Below are 7,697 nucleotides of genomic sequence, written 5' to 3'. Positions count from 1 at the left end.
TTCAAAAGGCTTCATTTTCACAGGTAGAAGCCAAAATACTTGGGTGGAATTGGCTCTAGAAAGCTGGAGAAATTACCTTAGAGACAAATTCAGAACTTATGCAGTGGATTTGGAGCCCATTGGAGCTGATGATTTTCATAGGCAAATAATTTATTTTTCATAACAGACTGAGAGAATCTGCCTCGATGGTTGCACATGGAAATATCCCATTAAGTACAATATTAAATAGCAGAAAGGAAAAGAAGAATAGTTTTTCCCTGAGGTAGATGTCTCTCCTTCTTGCTCCTGCCCCTGAGGTCTCCCTGTAAGGGAAACTGCTTAGCCCAGAATGAGCTGACAAAACACAGCAGCATCAGTCTCAGACAGTGCCCAGCCTCGAGCCTGAGTCCAGAGACCTCATCACTTCAATTACGCTGTTAGCTCATGCCAGAGGTGTCAGGAGAGTTAGACAACACAACTTCCACTTCTCATACTATTTCTCATAAAAGCAAAGAAAAAATAAGTTGTGCTTGACATGAAAATAAATATGCCAATATAAAATCTGTGTATATCTATAATCTGTATTGAAAACATTACAGTACCTTCCAAATACTTTGAGCATTGGACTTCACTAACTTTTTGGAAGAGCTGCTCTTTCTTAATCCTTCCTTAGTTTGTCCATCTCATAAATTTACCTCATCTTATTACAAGGGTTGGAAATTGTAGGTGTAGATACAGAAGGTTTTAGTGATGAGTAGAATCGAAACCAAAGCCCAGATGTTCTCTGGAAGTCAAACCATGACACCAGAGTCAAACCTGATAGAGATGCTAATTGAAATATTGATCTCTAACCATACTCTGTTTATTTACTTTAAAACCTTACAGCAAAACTCATCTGAAAAGATGTAAGTAGGTGTCTGAATGGTATCCTCAGCAGACACACAGATGACACAGCTGCTGGGAAGAGGCAGCTGGACTTCAACCCAGGGCTCGGTGCTACATCCTCAAAGAGGGACAGCTTGTACCTGTAAAGCTCAGCTGCTGCACAGGAATTCAGAGGCAGATCTATGGTCCACACTTCTGCACCTGACTCTGCTGGAGCAGGCACATGCAGGAAATGCTGGGGAAGGATCCTGCACTGCACTGGGGATCCCCCTCCCCAGCACTGTCAGTGAATCCCCACCACTCCAAAGCGTGTGCGACTCCAAGGTCTCCAGGACAGCCACAGACAGTGCAGGTTGTGGGGGTCACTCACACAAAGAGCAATGAGAAAGGTTGTGCATAGGGGTCATATGCCAATCTACACAGTTCTTCACATGTCAAGGTACAGCCAAAGATATAACCTGTACAAAAATGGGCTTTTAAAAATCCGTTCAGACTCACAGAACATTTGGAGAGGAGGGGCAGAAAGCAGACTCCTCACCAGGACAGGCTTCAGAGATCCTGTAGATAGTGGGAAAGACCCACTAATTACAACTGACCAAAATTATTCCTTGTATAATATTACCATCATGTACTAGAAATTAACTTGAGAAATATCTTCATTTAGAAGAACAGATTCCACACTGCTCTCTGTGTAGCTGTGTGTTTCAATAATCTTTGGGAAATCCGTACACTTTTCCGTAATTTTTTTAAGAAGGTAGTGCAAATTAAAGTTTTAGGATTAATTAACATGATATAACTAATTAAAACTGAAGGTAGAGGTAGCTCACATCTGTCCTTGGAAGAACATCCACCAGCCTGGGAGGAACAGTGTGAACCCTTTCTGACTTTTGCCATTACATGACCTTCTAAGATTTGTGCTTGAAGAAAAGAGATCTTCAGTCTCAGATGTATTGGCCATAAAGGCAGGTTTAATTGGACTGTGATTACAGAATCAAGTTAGACTAATCTACCTTTGAAGATAATTAAGCAATTTAATATTAAAATGTGTCTAAACTAAGTCCTCTGTATACTTTAATTTCTGTGGCTTGCCAAGCTGTTTTTCTATTGTTTTTGTCTCTTCCACATTATGTTACATTTCCCCTCAGGACTGAATCTATTGGTAGACGTGACGTTGCTCTTATGTAGTCTTCATAGCACCCATCTGACACCTGTAAAATATTAAACTGTAAGAATGTGTGTTAAAGTCAGTTAGCCAGGATAAGTGTGTTCTACAGATAAATGGGTTTGTTTGGGAGAGAGCAGCACAGCCTCTGTCTGTATCACTGAAGGGTAAATTCCTAAAGAGTCAGGATGCTGTAGATAACAATTAAATCACAGAAAGCAGCAGAAGGAAGTCATGTCACCCGCAGTGCACACTCTCCTAACCTTGCTGCAGTTGAAACTGTTGCAATACAATGCACTTTCAATATTTCCTGTTGCATTTTCTACAGTTTTTTTCCTATTTAGTTCACACATGGGCTTTGAATACTTAAGTGTCTCTGTCTGGGGGTTTATGATGTGAATAGTTTCTTAGGGAGTATCAATAAAGCCCAAACAGGATCAGTCTTTCCATGTCTGCCTATACCCTAACTTAGACCCAGGGATCTGCTTTCTCCAGAGAGCACCTGAACCAACGTTCTGCCAGACACAGTAAAGTGCAGGGGACATGAACTGTGCTTCTATTGCTTTTGGGACATGCAAGCAACACTTGAGCCCCTCTTCACAGTGTGGGCAATGGCCCTGCTGCGTTTGTGGCCACAGTTCTCTGTGCTGGGCGAGAGCATCCCAATGTGTGTGCTCCTGGCAAACATTGTACGCTGAGACCAGGAACACCCAGGTCAAACCCACCCATGGGGCAAGGCCAGGGATGATAAAGCCTTGTTATTACATTTTCTTTATGTTTGTCACTACTTATGCTAGTCTCTTGTCCCACACTAATCTAGTTCCTCTCATTCCTGCAGGTTTACACTTAAAACATGACTTGACAGTTATTATACCATCTTACTCCCTAAGCCTTGGTTAGCAGCTATGCTGTCAGCTCTTTGTACTTTTTGTCATCAGGCAGCTCTTCCAAGCATACAGCTACAGTTGGCTCTTCTTCTCTGAACTTCCTGCAGCTTGGCTTCCCAGTAACGAGGTGCAGAGAACTGCTCTCACCTTTTCCAGATGCTATCGCACGTCAGTTCCAAGAAGAGAGACTCACTTGCTCTTTCCCTGTGGTGTGTCTCCACAGAGCCCCAAATCATATTGACATTTTTAACTGTCACATCACTTAGAAAGTTCAAATACAAATTCAGATGTCCTCAGCACAGCAGTCACCGTATCTTGTCTTCCCTAAGAGAAAAGGAAGACCTCAGAGATCATCTTTCTAACAAACATTACTATTTCTGTAGAAACCTCAGACTGTTTTCTAACTTTTCACACTAATCACGTGAATTGGCTTATTTATGACAGGGAGAGGAACAATAGGAAGTATTAACTAACCCTGTACTGGTGGTCAGAGTAAAGCAAAAACAAAGCTGGTTTCCAGTTCTCTGCGCTGAGACTGATTTTCCATTGTCGTTCCACATTATCTTCCCATTTAAGTCTGCTCATGCAATTCTGTTGTGCATCCTGTAATTCTCTTTTAGTAGGTTTAAAACAAACAAAAGGAAGTACTTTTTCACACAACACATAATTAAATTATGAAACTTGTTGCCATGGGAAGTGCTGGATGCCAAAAGTGTAAATGGGTTCAGAAAAAGAGAAGAGAAATTAATGGAGGATAGGTACATTGATGAGTATTAAGCATAGTAGCTAGCTCACTGTGTTTGGCTCAGGAAGCCCTTTCAGAACTGTTTGATGAAAGCAGGAAAGGATTTTTCTGCTGGTGCCTGTTTCTCCCACAGCTCTCCTCAGTAGCCTCTTCTGGTCACTGGCAGGAAGAAGACATTGGAGTTAATGGACTTAGTAAAGCAGCTCCAGTGCTCCTCTCCTAACAAGACACACAGATGTCAGCAGATGCCTGTAAGTTTAAAAAATACAATTTTAAAGCCAAAAATTTACTTCTCTTTGGATGTTTTTATAGATCTGATCAAGCTGACTTTAATACATGCCATTTACAGCAAAGTGTATAACTGAAATGGGGAATTTTAAGGTTTCAGAATGGCAAGATTTATTGGCCCAGCCAAAAGTTTGATTTTGCAGATATTATAGGTTGGATCAACTTTGCTGGGGACTGATGTCAAATGGCAACCTGTTATCTGTGCTGTGAAAGTTGTACCTGCTCCTGGAGCTCTCTCTCCTCACTGAACAAATGCTCCCACCGCCCATTGTGGTGCCATCTCTTCTTGTTGACTTTGCTCTGTAATTGCTGCTTTATCAGTCCCTCCTGAGACTTCTCCATTTGTCCTGACTGACAAGCAAAAGGAACAGCGTCGTTTGTGCACACACAGGAAGGACAGGAAGGCAGGCTGCTGGGACAGGGACAGCAGGGCAGGGACAGCAGGACAGGGACAGCAGGGCAGGCTGCCGAGCAGGGACAGAAGGACAGGGACAGCAGGGCAGGGACAGCAGGACAGGCTGCTGAGGAAGGAGAGCAGGGCAGGGACAGCAGGGCAGGGACAGCAGGGCAGGGACAGCAGGACAGGGACAGCAGGACAGGCTGCTGAGACAGGGCGTGAGCTCTGGCCCTTTGGCTGCCACCTTGCCTGGGCAGAGCCTCACCCCACAGGCTGCACCTGTTGCACCAGTCTGTGAGGGAGGGAAAACTGGCCCTTAATTTTGATAGCATCATGAATTGCTTTAATTTCTTGTTCTGTGTTTGGCTGCAAAAGATGTTGTCTGATTTAATCTGTATTGCTTTGTCATTGGAGGTGTCTTTCTTTCATCATTTAGAATGACAATATCTCATTTTGGTGACAGCCTTGTTTCCAAATGTCTCTTGCATTAGCTCAGATGATGTGTAACTGCCTCAGTTACTGCAGAAAAATTCACTTAGGCACAGTAATGAATAGACTGAAGTGATTTATTTCTATTGTTGAGAAAACTGTATGTGTTTATCTACATTGTGTTGTCAAAATGCACATGGCTAAAAACCAGAAAACAGTTTGTTGGCTGAGGGCCTGCCTCACTTGGAAAGTAATGACAATGCAAGAGAATCAAATTCAGAGACTTAATTTTCTCTTTATCACCAGAAGCCCCAACATAGAAAGCATTACCTTTGATTTTGAAGAATATTTCAGATCCTTTGCTTGCAGGAAGGAGGTCAGCCTGCACAATCTGACTGAATTAGCCACCTGCTGCTGTAGCTCCATCCCATAGTACTTCAGCATCTCAAAGTTATTGACTCAAATTTTCTAAACTTTGCTATAGTTCATCATCTTATATGACTCCTGGAAATATGAACTTGTAGACTCTATGGACAGAAAGCTTACATTCAAGCAAAGTCTTAGGAGCAGCACTGATTCTCTTTTTGTCTGAGTGGTACTGGGATGGAGAGCACGAGCTCCCTGGAGTGTTGCAGCAGGGACTCGAGCAGCACTGTGCTGCCAAATGAGAGGGACAGCACTGTGGTTCAGCAGCTCTGGGTTGGACACTGGGGGCCTGCACACCTACCTTTGTCACATTATTCTGCTGTTAGAATTCATGTCACCACATCCACGCCTGTTTGTGCATGTTCACCTGCTCCTCAGCTTTTAAACTAAATTCTTCTACAGGTATGATCACCATTCAGTGTATCTTGATGGGAAGCTCTTGGAATGTCCACAATTTAAGCATTAATTAAAACACAAAACCAGCGATCTAAATGTTCAAGCCAAAGTCTTGAAAAAAAGCTATTAAAGTATTTATTAATCCTGCTTCTCTAACAAGCTAAGATGCCCCCATGAAAAACTATGATCAAGCTTTATTTCTGTCAATCAGTTATTAAAATACTAATCCTTAGTTTTTCCAGTGCCAATTAGTCTGGTATGTGCAGACTGGGGTGCACTGGTCATGCTGCAGAATATTCCTTAGAAATAATAGGTTAAAATAAACAGCCAACCCAAGCCCAAAGGCAAAGAGCTAGTCCTGGACAACAGGCAAGATAATCAGGGAATAACTAACATGGATAATCAACAAATCATTCAAATGAATTGATTTGGCTCTGGTTGGCGTCCCTGTTTCTGCCTGAAAGCTTCAGTGAAATCTAAATAAGTGGCAGTTATCTCACTGTCTCTTCCTGTTATCTGACTCTAATGACAGCAGAGGAGAGAGGGGAAATCATGTCTTTGAATAGGAGCATGGCCTTTCATTTAAAGTAAATACTGCATCAAAATGGAAACTGCCTGAAGAGTAAGTCTGTCTTGGCTTAGTCCTGAGCAGATTAAGTAATGTATTAAAGCCAGACAATATCAGTTTCTTGCAATGGCTTCAGGACCTTCACTGCAAATGTGCACACAGAGAATCAGAAAGTGCTGTTTGTAACGACCTGAAGGTGGCTAACAGGACAGCGTGAGGTATCTGTGAGGAGTTAAAACTCAGCCAAGGCATCTGTATTTTATGTCTCAATAAATGCCTTTACCATTAAAAAAATCACAATAGGAAAATTTAAGGGGAGTGATGCTTATCCCAGATTCAGCAATGCACTTGTAGCATCCAAGTTAAAGTCACTGCCTCCTTAGGTTCCCATAGCTGATGAGAAGCACACAGGGCACCAAGCAATGATTCATGAGATTCATGAATCTCATGGAATCCATGAGATTCCATCCCATGAGGTGCTGGAGAGATCGGGGCATTGAAGGTTCTGACTTGGGTACCTCCATACCAGTGCCTAAATTAACATAGAAAGGCTGAATTCAGGCCATACCTTGCTTTGGGAGGAGAACTGGAGACCAAGAGGTGGCTTGACCACAAGAGGACAATGTCCAACAGAGCTTCACCTGGACTGCTGAGCTCCATCAAAATGAGCCACAGCTGCTGAAGGGATGGTGAGGATTGAACTCCATCCTCTGTCACACCAAACTCCATATGGGTCTAAGCCTGGGCCCTCAGCACCCCAAACACAAGTGGAAATGCTTGCAGCTCCATGAACACATGACCAGACTGTGGTGGCATGGCAAGAGGAACATGGGCTTTTGTTGGCAGGCCAGGGAGGCAGCTCTCAAACCATGGCAGCATGAACTGCCAGCACTCCTGTGCCTCACCCTGCTCACTTTCACCAGGAGTGGGTACTCACTTGTCAGGGGCTGTTCACACAGCAGGAATGCCACAGAGGAGGAATTTCTCTGTAATATTTGGATCCTGGCTGTGCAAGATTTGTATTTTCCCTTAGACTAAGAAGCAAAGGTCCAAATCAACTTCCTTAGTAATACTGTTTTTAATTCTTAAAACCCCCTAGGTGCACAATTTTATTGTAGATCCAACATCTTTTTCAACAGACTCTGAACAATCTAATGACAAATATGAGAAATACAGGATGACATAATACATTTCTACTTAAAACTTTAATTTGTTTTATTTTACTTCTATAAGTTTAAAAATGTTTTGACCCTGTTTTATTGGGAAGAAAATAAACTAAAAGTGAGGCTTCAACCTAAATAGTTTTTCACAGCAGTAGGTGTAAACCCTGGGAAATAAAATGAAGGCTAAAAATGTTCAGGGACTATTAAATGTAATGGAAAAAAACCACCTATCACTTAACTGAATTTTTGCTGCTAAGGCTGTTTAATGTTTGCTATTCTCAGGTACTAACATTTATTATAGTAACCTTTATAAAGTAAATTTAATTATCTTTATCTTTTTACAAATATAAATTTAGTTGTCCTACAATGAAA

This window comes from Melospiza melodia, chromosome 9 (assembly GCF_035770615.1).
Source record: "Melospiza melodia melodia isolate bMelMel2 chromosome 9, bMelMel2.pri, whole genome shotgun sequence".
In the NCBI taxonomy this organism is placed as follows: Eukaryota; Metazoa; Chordata; class Aves; order Passeriformes; family Passerellidae; genus Melospiza; species Melospiza melodia.
Note: the sequence above shows the minus strand (reverse complement) of the source record.